The sequence below is a fragment of the Ahaetulla prasina genome, chromosome 3 (genome assembly GCF_028640845.1).
Source record: "Ahaetulla prasina isolate Xishuangbanna chromosome 3, ASM2864084v1, whole genome shotgun sequence".
Taxonomy (NCBI): domain Eukaryota; kingdom Metazoa; phylum Chordata; class Lepidosauria; order Squamata; family Colubridae; genus Ahaetulla; species Ahaetulla prasina.
Window position 1 is genome coordinate 32,679,432 of NC_080541.1, and position 18,915 is coordinate 32,698,346.

General features: G+C 38.2%; 1 protein-coding gene and 1 long non-coding RNA gene across 6 annotated transcripts in view; one reads left to right on the forward strand and one right to left on the reverse strand.

Moving 5' to 3' along the window:
- Positions 1-6,303, reverse strand: part of CPQ (carboxypeptidase Q) — a 215,428-nt gene extending 209,125 nt beyond the window's left edge. For all 3 annotated transcript variants that reach the window (XM_058179166.1, XM_058179164.1, XM_058179165.1), the window contains exon 1: positions 6,173-6,303. The gene's annotated coding sequence lies outside the window, so the exon portion shown is untranslated. The remainder of the gene's footprint in view (positions 1-6,172) is intronic.
- LOC131196392 (uncharacterized) overlaps positions 1-18,330 on the forward strand; it is a 30,161-nt gene extending 11,831 nt beyond the window's left edge. For all 3 annotated transcript variants that reach the window (XR_009154709.1, XR_009154710.1, XR_009154711.1), the window contains 2 exons: positions 5,060-5,183; positions 14,966-18,330. This is a non-coding gene — a long non-coding RNA (uncharacterized LOC131196392). The remainder of the gene's footprint in view (positions 1-5,059; positions 5,184-14,965) is intronic.
- The last annotated feature ends 585 nt before the right edge of the window (positions 18,331-18,915 follow it).

Genomic DNA, 18,915 nt, shown 5'->3' on the forward strand with positions numbered 1-18,915 from the left:
AAGCTCTGTGCCTTGCTTTTTTTTTTTTTTTTGCTTTTTTTTCTGCCTCTGAAACTTCTGAAACTCCCTTTCAGAAAAAAAAAAAATTTCCTGACTCTGAAAGCCTCCAAAACAGCTTCAGAAAAAATGCCTCTGAAGCTCTGTTTTGGGGCTTCTTTCCTGAAGCTCTGTTTGGAGGCTTTTTTTCTGAAGCTCTGTTTGGGGGGTTCTTTTCTGAAGCTTCTTTTGGTGATGCTTTTTTCAGTCTCTGAAACTTCTGTTTGAGAAGCTGGGTGGGGCTACATTCGGAGTATAAGATGCATCCAGATTTTCACCCTCTTTTTTTTTGTCTTATATTCTGAAAAATATGGTACTACTAAACTCTCGTGTCTGTAACCTTTAACTGGGTGAAACAGAGCATCACAGGGCAAACCTTGTTTTGAACCAAGATACCTCAAATGGGCTAACTTACAGAATGCATCCAAAATCCAGGATCTATGACTCCCACAGAATTGTAATTTGGCAAATTTTATAGAACATTTTACGGCATAAAAATGATCATAAAGTACTTTACGAGACAATACAAAATGCCATAAAACATTTCCTGTGGTCACTTTCTGATGACCAACTGGACTGTACAGTTCAACATGGCTACTTTCAAAGCAGATCCTTCTGTGAATATTTCCCTGAATTTTTAAGAACTTTTCAAGTACATTAGAAGCTCTGCCACTGTTGAAGGCATTGACCAAGCTGATAAGGAAATACCACCGAAACAATGACTCGAGGGCCATAGTTATCTAGTGTAGCCTACATGTATATAAAACATGTTCCTATTATTATTAGAATTTAAGAATATATTGCAAGGAAATTGCAAGAAAACTAACAATCACGAGGAAACTAGACATTCTCTTTCATTGTATTATTAGCTTTACTAGCCCATCATACAAATAGGTTTAATTGGCATATCAATGTTTCTACAGATACAGATTCAGGTTATCACAATGTTACAAGTATGGGCAACACAGACATAAGCCAAAGTTGTGTTATCAAATATCAAAACTCAGATGGAGCCATTGTGTTTAAAATTCTGAACTGAGCGAAGGGACTTAGATTCAAGTTTCCAGTCAACCCAATTTATATTACAGGATTATTACAAGAGCCCCGGTGGTGCAGTGGTTAGAATGCAATTCTGCAAACCACTTCTGTTAATTGTCGGTTGCCTGCAATTTGGCAGATCGAATTTCACCAGGCTCAAGGTTGACTCAGCCTTCCGAGGTTGGTAAAATGAGGACCCAGATTGTTGGGGGCAATATGCTGACTTTGTAAACCTCTTAGGGAAGGCTGTAAAGTACTGGGAAGTGGTATATAAATCTAAGTGCTATTGCTATTATTGTAATGATAATAAAATAAGAGCCTTCTCCCCACATGTGCTACCTAGAAGTCTTAGAAGTAAGGCGTGATATGTAAGACCATTACTGTGCCATTACACTACTTCGAGATCATTTGGTTACCCACCATATCTGTCTTATGCAACTTATCTGAATAAGTTATCAACTTTCAATGATAATCTTTACCTTCTCTGCCATTTATGCCACATATTAATTCAAGAGCCCAGCTGGACAAGACAGAGAGGAAAATAAATCATGGAGCATAATTGGCCAACAGAAATATTGATACTCAATGATCATGCCTTCAGTAATGGCTCAAGGATATTAAAATAATTACACACAAAATATAGTAATACTTTGGAATTTGCTATACTGCAGTTAGAAACTGAGACAATAATGGAATTTGAAGAGACAAAAGAACTTAGACCACTTCTTAAAATATTGACCAAAAACTGTCTCTTTTTTTAATAATTAAAAAATTACATTAATTTATTAAACTTATATGCCAACCTCTTGACAACCTTTGCGGTTTGCAACAATCAAACACCCTACTTCTTGTTCTGTTTCATTTTCATACGCATAATTTATTGTGACATTTTCCTATAACTCTCACTATATTATTTTCTTTTTCAGCTACTGGCTTCAGATAAGATACTGATTTCAAATAAGATTAGGAAGCAAACAACTTCAATTTCCTTTCTTTCTAATATAAATTGCAAGGTTGTGTGCATCCATCTTTTTGTATAGGTAATTTAAAAGTGAGAATGACAAAAAGAGAGAAAAGTAATCTCATTTATACATGTATCGCCTCTAAGAATTTCTAGATAAACTATCTGAAATTGTTGCAATCTCTATGTCAAGAAAAATAATATTTTTAGAAACCGTGGAATAAACATACTGATGACATGCACTAGTTATGATAGAAAAATTAAGTTTATGAATGTGACTTACAGAAATAAAAAACACCTGTTAAAAAGTGTGATTCCTTTGGGATACTTCAATATTCATGTGAAAATTGGAATATAAAACTCTTGTAGAATTTGAGCAAGAGTTTGTCCAGTTCAGTTCTCTTTTCAATGCTGGATAGATGCGTATTGCTTCAAAGCTCACAGGAACATCTTGTGATTTTTTCTATTTGTTCCCAACAATTATTATCCAAACTATGGAAGCTATAACTCATTCTTAGTAAGATTGTCTAAATCTATTTAGGGCTGTCCATGTCACAGCTACCACATCTTTTGGCAGCAAATTGTATAAATTAAAGTTTATGTTGTATGAGTAACCAGGCCATAGGTTATACTGTAGCACCACTAAACTGGCCTTGGTTGGTTTGGAAATGAAGCATCCTTTCTGTAGAGAGCTATAGGTAGTTCTCAAATTACCTCAATTGAGCCCAAAATTGGTTGTTAAATGAAACATTTGTTAAAAGAGTTTTGCTACATTTTATGACCTTTCTTGCGCCAGTTAAGTGAATCCCTCTAGTTGTTTAGTTAGTAATACAGTTGCTAAGTGAATCTGGTTTTCTCACTGACTTTACTTGTCAGAAGGTTACAAAAGGTGATCACATGGCCCTGGGACACTGCAACTGTCATAAATATGAATCAATTGCCAAGAGTCTGAATTTTGAACACATGACTATGAGGTGCTGCAATGGTCGTGTGAAAAATAGTCACAAGTCACTTTTTTCAGTGCCGTTGTAACTTCAAACGATCACTAAATGAACTGTTGTAAGTCAAAGACTATCGGTACCTGAAAATTATAGGCTTGTTGACTAAATCTGAGAGTAAAATATAATCCACTACAAACAAATATTAAAAGTTCAGAGCCATCACAATGACAACTAAGATTCATACTGTTAAAGCCACTTAGCTTAGAGTAGAATAGAATTTTTTACTGGCCAAGTGTGATTGGACACACAAGGAATTTGTCTTGGTGCATATGCTCTCAGTGTACATAAAAGAAAAGATACCTTCATCAAGGTAAAACACTTACAACACTTAATGATAGTCATAGGATACAAATAAGCAATCAGGAAATAATATCAGTATAAATCGTAAGGATACAAGCAACAAAGTTACAGTTGTAAGTGGAAGGAGATGGGTGATGGGAACGATGAGAAGATTAATAGTAGTGCAGATCTGGTAAATAGTTTGACAGTGTTGAGGGAATTATTTGTTTAGCAGAGTGATGGCGTTTGGGAAGAAATTGTTCTGGTGTCTAGTTGCTCTGGTGTGCAGTGCTCTATAGTGTCATTTTGAGGCTAAGAATTGAAAAAGTTTATGTCGATATCTTTGAATTGTAGCACTAGAGAAGACTGCCAAGAATATCTTGGCCTAGAAGAACAGACCACTCATTGATAGATGAAGTACAAACAAAATGTTCACTTATAGCACATCTTTAGAAGTATTTGAATGTATACGGGAATATACAATTAGATGGCAAAAATCAAGATCCCGAGGCTTGGAAAGAAAACCAATGATATCTACAATATTTTGTTTATATATAAAACAAAAGCATAAAATGATCTTTTTTTGTTATGGACGGCCATGAGTTTTACAATTCAGTCAGTTAGGCGAGGTCAATATTGTTCTATCTAGCTCATTCGCTCTTCCTCAAACTCAGCCTTCTGAAGAACATAGATTATAAGCAGCATCCAGGTGGATGGGATCCATCCATCCCCTAACTCAGGGCTGTCAAATTCCCAGCCCATGGGCCAGATGCATCACGTGCTGGCCATGGCCACACCCAGTTTAGTGAAGGGAGAAAAGTCCTGATACGTCATGTGATGCCACTGTGAGTTTGATGCCCCTGCCCTAACTAGTCCAAAAGTCTCTTCTCACAGCAGTCAACTAAGTGCACAAAGGAAACCCCTTAATTTCTCAGGAGATGACCTCCAGAGACAGTCGCATTTCCATTAAAACTAATAGCCCCTGATTCCCATGGCTTCCATGAACTAGTCCCACTTTTTGTTTGAGCCAGCCAAGATGATAGCCAGCACTAATCACATGATAGCAAATTTCAAGTTTAATTACACATTGTGGAAAAATACAATTGATCCTGATTATTCCAGGATTTAATTTCACACAATCTTTCTTAATAGGGAAACTGCTCCAGCCTCTTGATCATCTTAGATGGCCGCCCCTAAATGTTCTATAATTATCTTACATCCCTTTTGAGGTGTGCTGACCATAATTGCAACACAATCTTTCAAATGAAATTACATCACTGGTTTATAATATTGGCATCTATATTTTCAATACTATTTTTATTATCCTTAATAATTATCCCAATTCCATGTAGTTGAAGAAGACTGAGGCAGAACATTTTCAGGCATCTCGTGAAGGGAGTTTGGAACATGAAGACTTGTTGCACAATTAGATTGTCTCTAAATTGTTGCTGTAGAGTCTTTTCTTATTTATTTAATTTATAAGTTGCTCATCTCACAATTGTGGATGGTTTGTATAAGCTCCTTACAAAATCTTTTCTTGTAGAAGAACCATTCATTCGTATAGGCAAATTATTGTTTGTTGTTAGCAAGTAGTCAATGAGTAAATTAGCCATGTTAATCTAATTTGCATGTAGTCTACATTATGTTTAATGAGCTTCTTCCATTCAGATATCTTTATATTTGTTTATACAGATAAATATGTCCATTTCTTATGTGTTTGTTTGTTGTTTTTGCTATTATTCAGATAAAGTTGGGCTAAAAACACAAATTTTCTGCATGTCAAGTAAAGACAGAAAACTATTGCCAGAAGGGCATCAGTAGCTGCATTGGTCCAGGACAGAAAGACCAGATATCCTTGACGATCCACGGTATATATAAATAACACCCTTATTTTCAGATTAACAGCCTTACCAAATACTCACTTTTCCTTTAGGTGTCTGTGGAAACACCGGACCCAAAAGTTCTGCTTTCGAGACTAAATGCATGACAGAATTTTTTTTTTTTTTTGTTTTTGTTTACATTTATACCCCGCCCTTCTCCGAAGACTCAGGGCGGCTTACAATGCAAGAATGAACAACACCGCTTACTCCCAGTGTAACTTGCCTTTGGCATGACCTGAGCATAACTCATAAAATCATCTGCTACAATGTCCTTCCTGTCGAAGACTACTTCAGCTTCAACCACAATACTCGAGCACACAACAGATTCAAACTTAAAGTGACCGGTCCAATCTTGATTGTAGAAAATATGACTTCAGTAACAGAGTTGTTAATGCCTGGAATGCACTACCAGACTCTGTGGTCTCATCCCCAAAACTTTAACCTAAGACTGTCTACTGTTGACCTCACCCCATTCCTAAGAGGTTTGTAAGGGGCGTGCACCAGCGTGCTTACCGTCCCTGTCCTAATGTTCCCTTTGGTTGTATTCGTTTTGTGTGTTTATTTCATGCTTATACTTATATATATTGTTTAGTATGTGTTTGACAAAATAAATAAAATAAAATAAACTTCCGAATGGTTTCCTCCCCGCCCCCTTCCATTTCAGTAAGTCTCTATTGCATAAAACAACACGCAGCCATGCATTTAACAAGTCAAGCGGGCTGTGACAAGAGCGACCATCACACAGGCACGTCAGAAGGAAAAGAAAGCGTAAAACTTAAAAAGTTAGATTCCCTCCTTTTCCCTTTTCTCGACATTTTCGGGCTGCAAGCACGGGTTGCGGGGGCGGGGGGGAAGGGAAGAGGTTTCCCAGGCTTCCATTTCAGCCGCTCCAAACAGCCGCAACCGCGCTCTGCCTCCGCGCGCTCCCGAATCAGCGCCCGCCTACTTGCACGCGCTTGAGGCAACTTTTAACTTACCCCCTGGCAGTTTTTTGTCTGTCTTTAGCCTGCGACTCATCTGAGAAAGAAGCGGAAGAAAGGAGCCTCTCCTGAGCCCGCTCTTATGAGGGAGTGGGAGGGCTCCACCGAAGCCCAGGCCTTGAAGGAGGAGCCTTCAGGTGTGGATTTTGCCAAGGAGTCCATCTCCCCCTCTTATTCTCCGCGGGCGGGGGGCTTTTTGGGTTGCATCACCATGGGCTTCCTGAGCCCACCAGGTCCTTGGAAGAGAGGAGAGAAGTCCTCCCTTATTTTTGAGCTGCCTTTAAAATGCCAAATAGGTTTTCCATTAGTTTGAAGTGCGCGCACACACCCCACATACACTTTCACCCCACATACACCTTCACCCCACTTTTGGCAGGCTGCTGGCTTGTCGACAGGAACAAACTTCATACCCCTTGTAGTAGAGTCCTCTTAGCTACAGCTCGGTGGTCTGCTGCAAAGTGAGGGCTGTTGAGAGAGAAGGGAAAAAAATGCAATATAAACAATGTTCCAAGTTTAAAAAAACTTCTAAATGCATATAGTGGGGAAACTTGGTGTGTTTATCTTGGGGGGGGGGGGGTTGAACTGAAGTGCACTTCATTTGTCTTGGAATAAGCAGAAAATTAAGAGCAAGAAGTTTGCTGAACCCTATCCTGCCTTGGGTTGCCTATCCAGCTACTTGAGTGGCTTGATTTCCCCATCCAGCATGGGAGTTGACATCCACACGCCTTAAAGTTGCCAGAGTTGGCAAACACTGCTATATGATAATAAGTGCCCAAAGCTTTTGTACTCTCAGGACTGGCTTTCAGCAAGGTCAGGTTAAGGGGGGGGGGGAAATGCCTTTATACTGACGTGCTCTGGGAAATGCGCTGAAGGCTTTGCACTTATGAACTGAGGTGGGAGGAAGGTAGTGTTATGGGGATGTGGCAGAAAAGAGTTGTTGCCAGGGCATGTTTTTGCCATTGTTAAGTGCAAGTCTGAACCTTCATATGGATTTCTCTATCCAATAAACATTATTCTTGGAAGATGCTCCTGTTTGCTGCCAGGGCAAAAGACCTCTATGTGGCATTTAAGCAGAAAGTGACAAAATGCTTTTCTCATAGTTCATTTCCTATGGAGTGTTAACAGTGCTTTCATTCAGTAGTATTATCTTTCTCAGATTTTTTTTTCTCCTTCCTGACTTATGAAATTGTCAGGATACATGTAGTTCTCAACTTTTGAGAGTAATTAAGCCTGGAGTTATGGTCATAAGTCATGCTGGTTGTTAAATGGGTCACCATATGATTGTGCCCTGTTTAATGACCTTTTTTGTAGTGGTTGTTAGATGAATCCTTTGCCTGCAAAGGCCATTTTTGCTGGAAACTGGAAGTAAATGGCACATGACTGTGGGACACTGCAAAAGAATGAAATTGCCAGCTGGTTGCCAAGCACCCCAAACACAGTCACCATGACCATGGAGGGCCATTGCAACTTCAAATCTGGCCCTGTGGAGGGTCTATCTTAACTTTGAACAATTGCTAAATGACTGGCCCTAAATCAAGGACTACCTGTACATAAATTTCCAATTAGTATATTAGAATTCCAAATGCTTTTCAGTTACAGTACAAAATTGCCAGAACTGTAATGTTCTTCTGTTATAGCAGTAGACATTAATTGTGCAATTTCATTGTGCAACTGAGTGCTTCTTTCTACAACAGAATCAGTATTGCAGAAATAGTATATTGGTTGCTAGGACACCTGGGAAATTTAGATTTTCTATATCCTAGGAAATTACTTCTTGCAGGATCCATGGCACCTGGGACACTGCCTTTAAGCATTCAAGGCTTGAGGGATGCTTCTCTGTGGCTGTTGATTCTGCTTATTATCAACAGGAAAACTAAAGTTGGAGGCCAAGGATTTACAGCAAAGTTGGAGGAACAACCATACTTGACATTTGGAATTCAAAGATGGGTGAAAAACCCAAGTATCTTGAGTTCCTTATTTTTGTTCCGAAAAATACTTTATTCTGTTGCTCTGCATTCCAAATAAAGATGTCCTACATTTGCTGTCAGGCCTTCAGGCATTGCCTAAACTAAAAATAATTTTTGGAAAGTAACTTTTGCCCCCAAGCATGAACTCAGCATTCATAATAAACAAGATTTATTAAAAGAGTAGTTTTTCAAGAATTTCAGTGGGTGAAATAATATTCACTCAGTATATCGCAGGGTGCATTAGGTAGAAAGTTTGTGAATCTTTTTCTCACAGTTTCATACTGTGAGAGTATGAGAGGGAAAGCAGCTCTCTCCACTGTTAATTGAGAAATCTGCAGCTGGTTGTTTATATAATGACCAATTAAATCTTGAACAGTCTGAGAACCAACTCTTACATTTCCTCGGCACTAATTTATCTGCCTAATTTAATACTGAGAAAAGTGTAATCCGATTTATCTTCAAACAACTTTGTTTCCCCCATATTTTATATTTGAGAAGGAGGGGAGATAGGTGGAAAAATGCCACTTTTTCCTTCAGTGTATTGAAAGTAATAGTGTGCAAAAATTCACATTGCATTTTTTTAAGAAATGTTTTTTCCTTGCAAAAAAAGGGCTTGATTTTTCTGATTTATTTATTTTGGTTGTATTTCTGAACTATTGTTAGAGGTGGTAGAAGATACTACATCTGGCACTTTGATATATATTTTTTTCCACAACTTCATCATTCTGAAGCCTCCTTGGTTGCAACACTTCCAAATCTGAATAAAATAGAATTTGAAAAAAATCTGTGAAATGGCTGAAAGAGCCAGCTGGAGAGATAATTGTACAAAGAAATACGGTATTATTGAGATGCACATTCCTTAGTCCATCTTGTTGAAGTATGACACATTTTATCGATGGAAATTCTTCTGAAATTACATTCTCTTTTGACAAAAATATTGAGAAGAAACTTATGTTGAAAAAGAATTGTTAAAGAAAAGGCAGAAAATTGGGTGTTGTTTTGAGGGATTTCTTTTGGAAGGCATTAATTAGTTCTGAGCATTTTATGATACTGAATTATGTTACGAGCTGCATCTCTCTTGGAGGCAGCTGAATTCTGGGAATACTGTAGTACACATGTTTGCTGAATTAAGTGTAAGGGATTTGGCATTTAACAGTAGAAATAATTAACCAAATTTTTATATCTCCAGCGTAATGAATTGCTAGTCAATCATTCACCATCTTCAGATTAGAGAAGAAAGGAGAAGGGAAGGATAAGAATGTGGAAACTGCCACAATTGAAGTCTGCAATTATGCTTAAGCAGGAAAGCAGCATATGACTGAGGAGGGATCTCCCCCCCAATCTATCTATAGTGCTTTTCTTTTATAAGAAAATCTCTCCCTTTATCCCTCCCTCCTAACTTTGTATCTTTGTCATATCCTCTATTCATTTTTACAGAGGAAATAAGATCTTTTCTTTCTAGTGGTGAAAAGTTCTTAAATTTATTTTTTTCCTCATGAAGTTTACAGCAAAAACTTATTTAAGTTCAGACTGATACTGAATTTAACCTGAAATTTTGAACGCTGCTATTCCCAGAACCATTGCACCATCTTAATACAATGTCTTTCAGGGGCATTTAATGCAAACACTGATTTTTGCACTGCTACTGATAAAGAGTACTTTTATACGGTGATCTCCCAAGCAAGACTAAATCCTCTGATTTGTTGATACAATTTTAGTTTCAGTTAACTAAATGGAAATCAATAATAAGGTTTCAAGAGCTGCTGACTTTGGGCATCTGTTTCTAGAGTTCTGTTTTTCCTACTAAATTAAAAATATTGTAAGATATCTTTGTCAGCTCTTAGAGCTGTTGTCTTGACAGGATTTGAAGCAATTCAGCCATTCCACATCCCACATCCCACCAGTATTTTCTCTCTTTCTCTTTTCCCAACTATCGTTAAAGGGTAGAGGAAGCAATTACATTTCCTTCTTCTCTCAATAACTCCATTACAGATTGCTGGTTTACCATGGCCAACAGTAAGGGCGAAGTCAAAGTTTGATTTGTGTTGATCAGCTGCAAGCTAGAAAAGTGGTTTGGCCTCTGAGTTGGCTTTGCAAGCTGCAAACAAATACATGGGATTAGGACAGAAGGTTACCTACTCCTGCATCAAACCTATAATACTTGTGAGAAGTGGTTATGGTGCATAGTTCAATGAAAATTTAATGTGTGTGCGTCGGAAGTGAAAAAGGCAGATTTCATTTTGAGGATTAATTAACAAAGACATTTAAAGTAAAATAGGCTATCACAAAGCCTTTTATACATTAAATGATAAAACAAATATGATAATGATGATGGTTATGATTTTGCTGAGTTCAGCTGTGGACATTGGTATATTTTTGTTGGCAGCTATATCAGGGGTGGGTTCTACTTTCCTTTACTACCAGTTTGCATCATGCCCGCGCCTGCTACGTTCGTGTGCACGCTCTTCTACGCAGATCGCTTTTGATGACGTTTGGGTCAGTGGGCGGAGCCTCCCACCGGTTTTACTACTGGTTCTATAGAACCAGTGTGAACCAGGGGCAACCCACCACTGAGCTATATGGAAGCAGTTTGCCATGCCTTCTTCCAAGATATGGAGCCGTGGTATTCTAGGAAGGTCTGCTAAAAACCAACAAAGCTCTTTCTAATTCTAAACAAGTTCAGCCCAGTCTTGGATCTGAAACATCATAAATCAGCCACATTCAAAAACAAGACAGGGCAGGCAAATTGCTAAGTTTGGCATAGTAGTTAAAAGCACTAGGTTAGAAGTGGGAGGATTGTGGATTCTAATGCTGTCTTAGGCACAAAACCAGCTAGACAAAGCCAGAAATTCATATTCACTCTCAACTGGCACTCAAAAACTCTGTCTTTTATTTCTTTTGTTGTTTGATTTGATTTGATTTTAATGGCTGCCCATCTCATTTAAGTTTACACTGGGTGGCTTACCAATAAGTCCAATAAAAACAAGTTGAAAACCAATATACAAACATATCAAAAGTATACATTATCATTATTTTTTTTTAAAAATCACAATTAGCAGCCTAATTCTGGTATGGTAGAAAGAAGGATAATAACAGGTGCTGGGAGATGTCATAGCTTCTTAAGTGCAACTTTGCTTTGGATGGGAATTGAACTAGATGATCTCAATGAACATTTCAAAACTTACATTATAAGGTTCTATGAAATATGTAGTCCTCAGTGCATCTGATTCCAATGAATATCTGCTACCTATCCTGGAAATACAGAAGCTGAAACATGGGAGAGTCAGGGAGATTCATTGCTATAAGATACCCAGGAGTTGAATAGCTTTGAAGGACAGTTGGACAATTTATGAATAGGTAATTGTCCTCTTGTTCTGGTGTTCACTGGCCACCAAGAAAACAGAATCCTGGATTAGACAATTTTTTGGATGAATTAACACAGATCTACTTACATTCTTATATTATAGTTTAATAAAAAGAAGGACTGGGGTGGCATGATAGCAGTGTTCTAATATCTAAAGGGCTGCCACAAAAAAGAGGAGGTCAACCTATTCTCTAAAACATCTGAAGGCAGGACAAGAAGCAATGGATGGAAACTAATCAAGGAGACATCACTTAATGGCCCACTTTTCCTACCCGGCTCCATGGCATCAACTCCCAGTCATTGGCCATTACTTAATTTTCCCCAAAGATGAATGGATGAAAAAAACCTAAAGTTTGTCTGTATTTCAAAGCTGCGTTTGGATGGTAGGAAGGAAATAAGGAAATACTGTTTTTAATATCAATACAACTATGGACCTCTTTAAATGTGGCTCAGTCATTGCTGTAGACAAAATGAAGGCAGTGATGTTCGTGCTGTGGTCAATTAATTCAGAACTAAATAATAATAATTATAATATTTTAATTTGTATACCGCCCTTCTCCCGAAGGACTCAGGGCGGTGCACAGCCAAAATAAAAGCAAAAACTACACATACAATACTAAAAACAACCCTTAAAAAACTTATTCCATTGGCCTTAAATAAAATATCTCCCTATAAAATTACAAAAATTTAAACCCATAAAATAAATTTAAAATATTACAAATTCAAGCCAGTCCAGCAAGACGAAATAAATAAGTTTTAAGTTCGCGGCGAAAGGTCCTGAGGTCAGGTAATTGTCGAAGTCCAGGGGGAAGTTCGTTCCACAGGGTAGGAGCTCCCACAGAGAAGGCCCTCCCCCTGGGGGTCGCCAGTCGACATTGCTTGGCTGACGGCACCCTAAGGAGTCCCTCTCTGTGAGAACGCACCGGTCGTTGGGAGATAGACGATGGCAGGCGGTCCCGTAGATATCCCGGTCCTAAGCCATGGACCGCTTTAAAGGTAGTAACCAACACCTTGAAGCGCACCCGGAGGCAACAGGCAGCCAGTGCAGTCTGCGCAGGATAGGTGTTACATTGGAGCTTCGAACTGCTCCCTCAATAACCTGCGCAGCCGCATTCTGGACTAACTGGAGTCTCCGGGTGCTCTTCAAGGGGAGCCCCATGTAGAGAGCATTGCAGTAGTCCAAGCGAGAGGTAACGAGAGCATGAGTGACCATGCATAGGGCATCCCGGTCCAGGAAGGGACGCAACTGGCGGATCAGGAGAACCTGATAAAAAGCTCTCCTGGAGACGGCTGTGAAATGGTCTTCAAAAGACAGCCGTCCATCCAGGAGCACGCCCAAGTTGCACACCCTTTCCATTGGGGCCAAAGTCTTTAATAAGTGGCATTTAACCAACAGTGGATCATAATAAAGCTGTATGCACCCATAAGATGTGCTTTTACATTGTAGCTGTATAATCCTGCCATGAATATGAACTTTGAAGAGAGGGTTATTTCTTTCATTGCATTGTTGATTCCATTTACCATCAATTTCATATTAAAATCTCTTCAGAGACAGGAAGGAAGAGGAGCTTCAGAAGCATGAGATAGTTTAAGCCATTTGATGTTTTCTCGGTTTTAGGGCAAGGGAGTGATGAGAAAAAAATCACCAGATGTTCTGAGATCCTATGATAGGGATTGGGAATAAGTTCCACAGCTGCAAGCCATCTGCCAAAAAATGCTTATACCACTCAGTACTTTTGCAGTTTCATGATTCTTTGGGGTATTGCTTTAATAGGAGGCCATGAAACACTTAAGAAGTTATTTTTCTGTGCAGTATACTTAGTCTAGGTTCAGAATTCCAGTTGGGAAATAGACCATTTATTGCAATTAATGAAGCTTTATGCAACTCATAGCTGAGATAAACATGCTTTGGGCCAGTGACTGGTGATCTTCCAAAAGAAAGGGGAGGGGCACATAGCTCCTCATGGCAAAATTAAAGCGCTATTCACCAGACATCAAGCTGGCAGAAAACTATACCAGCATAGCATTATTTACTTATTTATTTATCAATATTATATATTGCCTTAGTCACAGAATGAACCCCCATGGTTAACAATATAAAGCTGATTGCATGAAAGAGTTGAATGATCGTTACATATTAAATAAAACATTAACAATATAGTAGAATAAAATTAAAATAGAATAAAAACTCATCAGAACAGTAATAGTCTAACCCAGGCTCGCTGAGGAATTCTGGGAGTTGATGTCCATAAGTCTTAAAAGTTGTCAAGGTTGGACACCCCTCAACTAACCCATCAAATTAAGAGCAAGCTGCCCTCTTTCCTTGAAAATTACTTTAGAACAGTCCCATCTATGCAAACTTTTGGAAAAACCAGACCATCTGGTGTCAACGTCTGGAGAAGTGTAACGGTGTATGAGAAATTACGTGATATCACATAATAAATCCTTGCTTAAAGATTGAGTTGGCTGATTCCATTTGGAGATGGCAGCCCAGAAGTTATGTAGGAACCAAGCATATAGGGCTTTACAGATTAAAACCAGGACTATATGTTGCATCTGTAGACCTATTGAAAACCAGTTGAAAATCCACGTCCTAAGCAGTTCATAGTCACCAAAAAGTGGACTATTTCATTTTTCACTGATTTTCCAGTTGGCTTTAAAGGCATTCCTATGGCACTAGTTCGAAGATTGAGTCATCATCATCAAAGTCTCTTGTTCCTGCAGGGCAACAACTGACATATCAGCTAAAGTTGATGTCCTGGCATAGTCAAAGGAAGTCCTGGCACATCCTCCACCTGCCCTTCCAGCAAGCGCATTGAATCTAGGAGGATCTGTGTGTCATAAATCTGTTTCTTGAGCAGACTGCAACTGATTCAGATTTAAAACCTGAACTTAAAGGCAGCCATGTTGAATATATCCATCTTGCTATGATTCACCTTTAGCCTGTTTTGTCCTATTCAAAACCCAATGGTTTTCAGACAATAGGTTAAGACATTCACACCATCTACAAGCAGTGTCACAAATGCTGTAGGTTGACATTATTCATGATTCTTCACTCCAAGCAATTATCTTACCTTCTAGTGCTGGGGTCTCCAACCTTGGGAGTTGGTGGAACTCTGGGAGTTGAAGTCCACAAGTCTTAAAGGGACCAAGGTTGGAGCCCCTGTTCTAGTGCTTTCATATAGATGCTATGCTATCATAGAAATAGTGCTGGCAAATGGTTCTATCAATTACACTATACAGGACATACTAAGGGAAAGAGATTGATGGGCTCCCTTGGTTTTATTTCCCTCCCTCTCTCCCACAAATATCATCAGATTGCCCTACTCTAACCCATATTCTGTTAGTGCAGAAACCTCCACCCTACTTAATGTAGGTTAGAGAAGGTGGGGAAGGGGATGGATTTTAACATATGGCTTGACTGAAAATTTTCTTTTGGTCTGCTTTCTTTTGGCCCAGAACGTTTGTGCAGATGTGTCAAAGAGAGTCCAACTATCAACCAATATCTCTTCACTTTCTTCACAACTGGAACAGGCTACTCTATGTGGGCTGGAAAAGTCCAGATGACTACTACAATAGATGGCTAGGAGAGAAGACCTCTTTACTACCACCCAGCTTTTTACAACCTATATGTGATATCACTAAAGCATAATACTCTAATTTGCATCTAATCAGGCCACACATTCACCCTCTCAATGTCTTTTCTCCTTTTGGTATTTGTAATATTGCCTTCATCTCATTGTCTTACGTTGTCCTTAATTGTCAAAAGAATACTGAGACATCCAAGGAGACATAGAATGCAATTTTAAGGTATGTTATTTTCATCCTAAGAGTGGGTAGGTAGCAACAGAGAGGGATAGGCAGGGCTTTAACAATTCATATTTAAAAATGTTCATTTTCTGGAGTGTTAGATTATGTACAGCGCAGACTATATCTTACCCTATCTTGGCTATTTTTGTAGGAGATCCTGTATGCTGGTCCTTGGACTTCGCTTGGATTTTATTTCTGGTGAACATTATGCTAGCTTTGTACTAGTCCATTAGTCCTGAGATACAACTTACAGCCAATTAAGAGTAAAAGTCATGCAATTCTGCTCAAAAGCTGAACTCTTTGGGCAACAGTAGTGAAATTGCAAGCTTGACATTGATATCAAAAAGACTGCATCGTTGATGTTAGAATTTGAAAATTGAATGCAGGTGATTTTTCATTTAAGGATGAATATCTACAATAGCTGAACAAGTATTATCTGCATGTGTATGATATAACTGAATTTAATCTATGTATTTAGTGTAGATTAGAAATGCAAATTAGTTGCACACAACAGACGTGACAAAAGCTGGAATGAAGCCCATATACATTAGTACTAGCTAGTAAGAGGCACGATTATCTATTTTCTGAATGTGTAACAATAATATTGCTTATTTCCATTAACAACATACAAAGGAATATCATTTTGCAATCATTTAGAGAGTGCTAATAGGTGTCTCATGCAACTGTATTTTTTACATTAATATTGTCTCATGCAACATATTTTTCTCTGACAGGGAAACTATTCCTGCAGCTGGATTCCCAAGGAAATCTTTTGGTGGAAATGATGTACAGAATGGATTTGTGTATCAGTTCAGGGTTTGTGTACCTGATCCTGTTCCAACAGAACAGATGCTGTAGATTTTTACTCTTCATAAAGTTAAATTTTCTGGAATCGGATGTCAAGTGACAGTGGGAATAATCCATATGAGGGAAATAATATGTAGTACAATAGCTTTATTTATTTGCCAGTTTCAAAATACAATTTCCAGATATTCTTCTTGGGATAAAATTATGTTGAAAATATGCATCAAGAAGTGTAAAATGTCCAATTTCTCAAGAGGCTGGCGTTATCTTGAAAAAGATGCCTTTTTAGAACAGAGTCTGTTTTGAACGATAAAAAAGAAGTAGTTCCTCTAATTTTTGCTTCTTGCTCCAAAAAAATGTTGGAATAACATGAAGTTGGCTAATTTGAGCAACTGTATGTATTGGGAGGTAGTTTGATGTAGTGCAGTAAAGCCTGGAGATTTTGAATTCTAGTCCCATCTTATGCCAGACATCAGCTGAGTGTCCTTGGGCCATTCATTCTTTCTCAGCCCTAGGAAGCAAGCGATGGCAAAGCGATCCTGAAATCTTGCCAAGAAAACTGTAGGGACCAGTCTAGGCCGGCACCAATGTTGGTGTCATCAACATTGACTCGAAAGCACATACACAAACAAAAAATATTGTTTATGTAGACAAAGTCAGTTATCTTAGTAAATCAGTTACAGTTTGGATCAATATTGATTAGATGTAGCATTCTGCGTGCTTTATCAATGACAAAAAGCCTTCTTAAGATGAGAGATCTGGTGAAGGATGAACTCATTGTCAGAATGAGTAACTTGTTTCTCTGTCTCTGTGGATTTTCAAAGCTGCCTGGGGCAGCATCAACTTGAAAATGCCTCATAAAATAGGCCAGGGAATTGAAGGTTCATACAGCTTCAAGTTGCTGAGGTTGAGAAACACTATATTAGAAATATATAAACATTGAAACATTGAATATTTTGTACCCACTCGAGCATTTCTGGAGGATGGTTATTTAGATGCTTTTGATCACACCAAGAATGTATCATTTGTTCCCATATGGCCACCTTTAAGGAATTTATTGCAGTGGTTTTGAACCTGTTGTCTGAGGACCCCCGGGGGGCTCCTGTAATGTCATGGGGTCCCTGAAGGCTTGAAGAAATGTTGTGATTTAAATCTTGAGTTATGTCTTGGTGGTCTGTGGCCATGGTCCATGGCCACAAAAGATATTAAAAGGGAATCCGTGCTGAAGAAACGGTTGAGAACCACTGATCCATTAAATTGTAAACTATCAGGAACAGCAGCAAACTGTACAAAGAAAACTGCTTGACCACAATAGTTTTCTTCTTAAAACTTAAAATTCATAGTATACATCACAACAGTAGTTAAAGAGTTTTATTTTGCTTTGTCAAGGGGGATAATTGTCAGAATATTACATTCTGCCACTTTGTGAACTCAGCTTTGCCACATATTGTGCAATTAAGGAACACTTGCTGAACACAATTTTAAAATTGCTCAACTTGTGACAAATCCAAAGTGTAGCATTTCATTAATTTTCAAGTGTTATTCAATAAATTTGCATAGCAGAAAAATAGCTGTTTAACCTCTTCTAAGTAATCAAGAAAGAAGGAATTAGCTCAACCAAATACTGAGATTTTAAAAATTATAAATGATATCGTAATAAAGATTGCATTCAGACAGTTGTAATTCATCTGTATTGCTGTAATCAGTGAGATTTAACATTAATTACAGTAGATCTACGTGAGCATAACCAAGTTTGTTTTCATGACACATATTCTAAAATGTTTGGTTAATTTTACAACTTTGTGTGTCCTGGAAACATGATATCAATTTAAATGTCACTCTACATTGGTTTCCGAATGAAGAAAAGGTGCAGTTGCCTAGAAAACAAAACTATTTATTCAATGGGAAATATGCCATTAAATATCCCCTGCTCAGATTAGCTGGCTTCCATCCTTTTTTCTATTTTTGATGACTGCATTATTTTCTGTTGGCACCACAATGATCCCCTCCCCTTTCATTCTTTTTGTATATCTCTGTATCATTCTAATGATGAACAAGTACTAGAAAAATAGTTAAAAGATCTATGGTAGCCAAATTACAACATAATAGCCAGCAAATTAAAGCTCAATTAAAATGAATTAGCTAAAATAATAATTGAAACCATCACATAAAAAAACCCCATCAAAACACAGATAAATCCAATGGACCATCAGATAAAACACAGATAAATCTAATGGACCATCAGAAATTTTCAAGAACCATTTTTACCTGCCTCCAGAAAACAATCTCTGAGAGAACAAATCTAATTTCTTAGGGCTGTTCCATAAGACTGAGCCATTACAGAAAAGCAACATCTGCTTGCTTCAGTCTTCTCATTTCATGAAAATGATAAACTAACAATAGTTTCTCTCATATTAAATGAAGACTTAAATGGAAAGTGGTTCTCTAGGTACCCTCTAGGGCAGGGCTGTCAAACTCAAGGCCTGCAGGCTGGATGCGTCACATGCTGGCCACGCCCAGTTTAGCAAAGGGGAAAAAACTCACTTGATAATGCCGTGAGTTTGCAATCCCTAGTCTAGGACTTTATAGGTTAAAACTGTCACTCTGAATTGCACCATAATCAATGGCCCTGGTAACTAGCAGAGGCTAATTCTCTTCATAATTCTCTAATTCACTTCTCTTCTCTCTGTATACCAATGACTGCATCTCCAACAATCCATCTGTTAAGCTACTGAAGTTCGCAGATGACACAACAGTGATTGGTCTCATTCGAGTCAATGACGAATCCGCATATA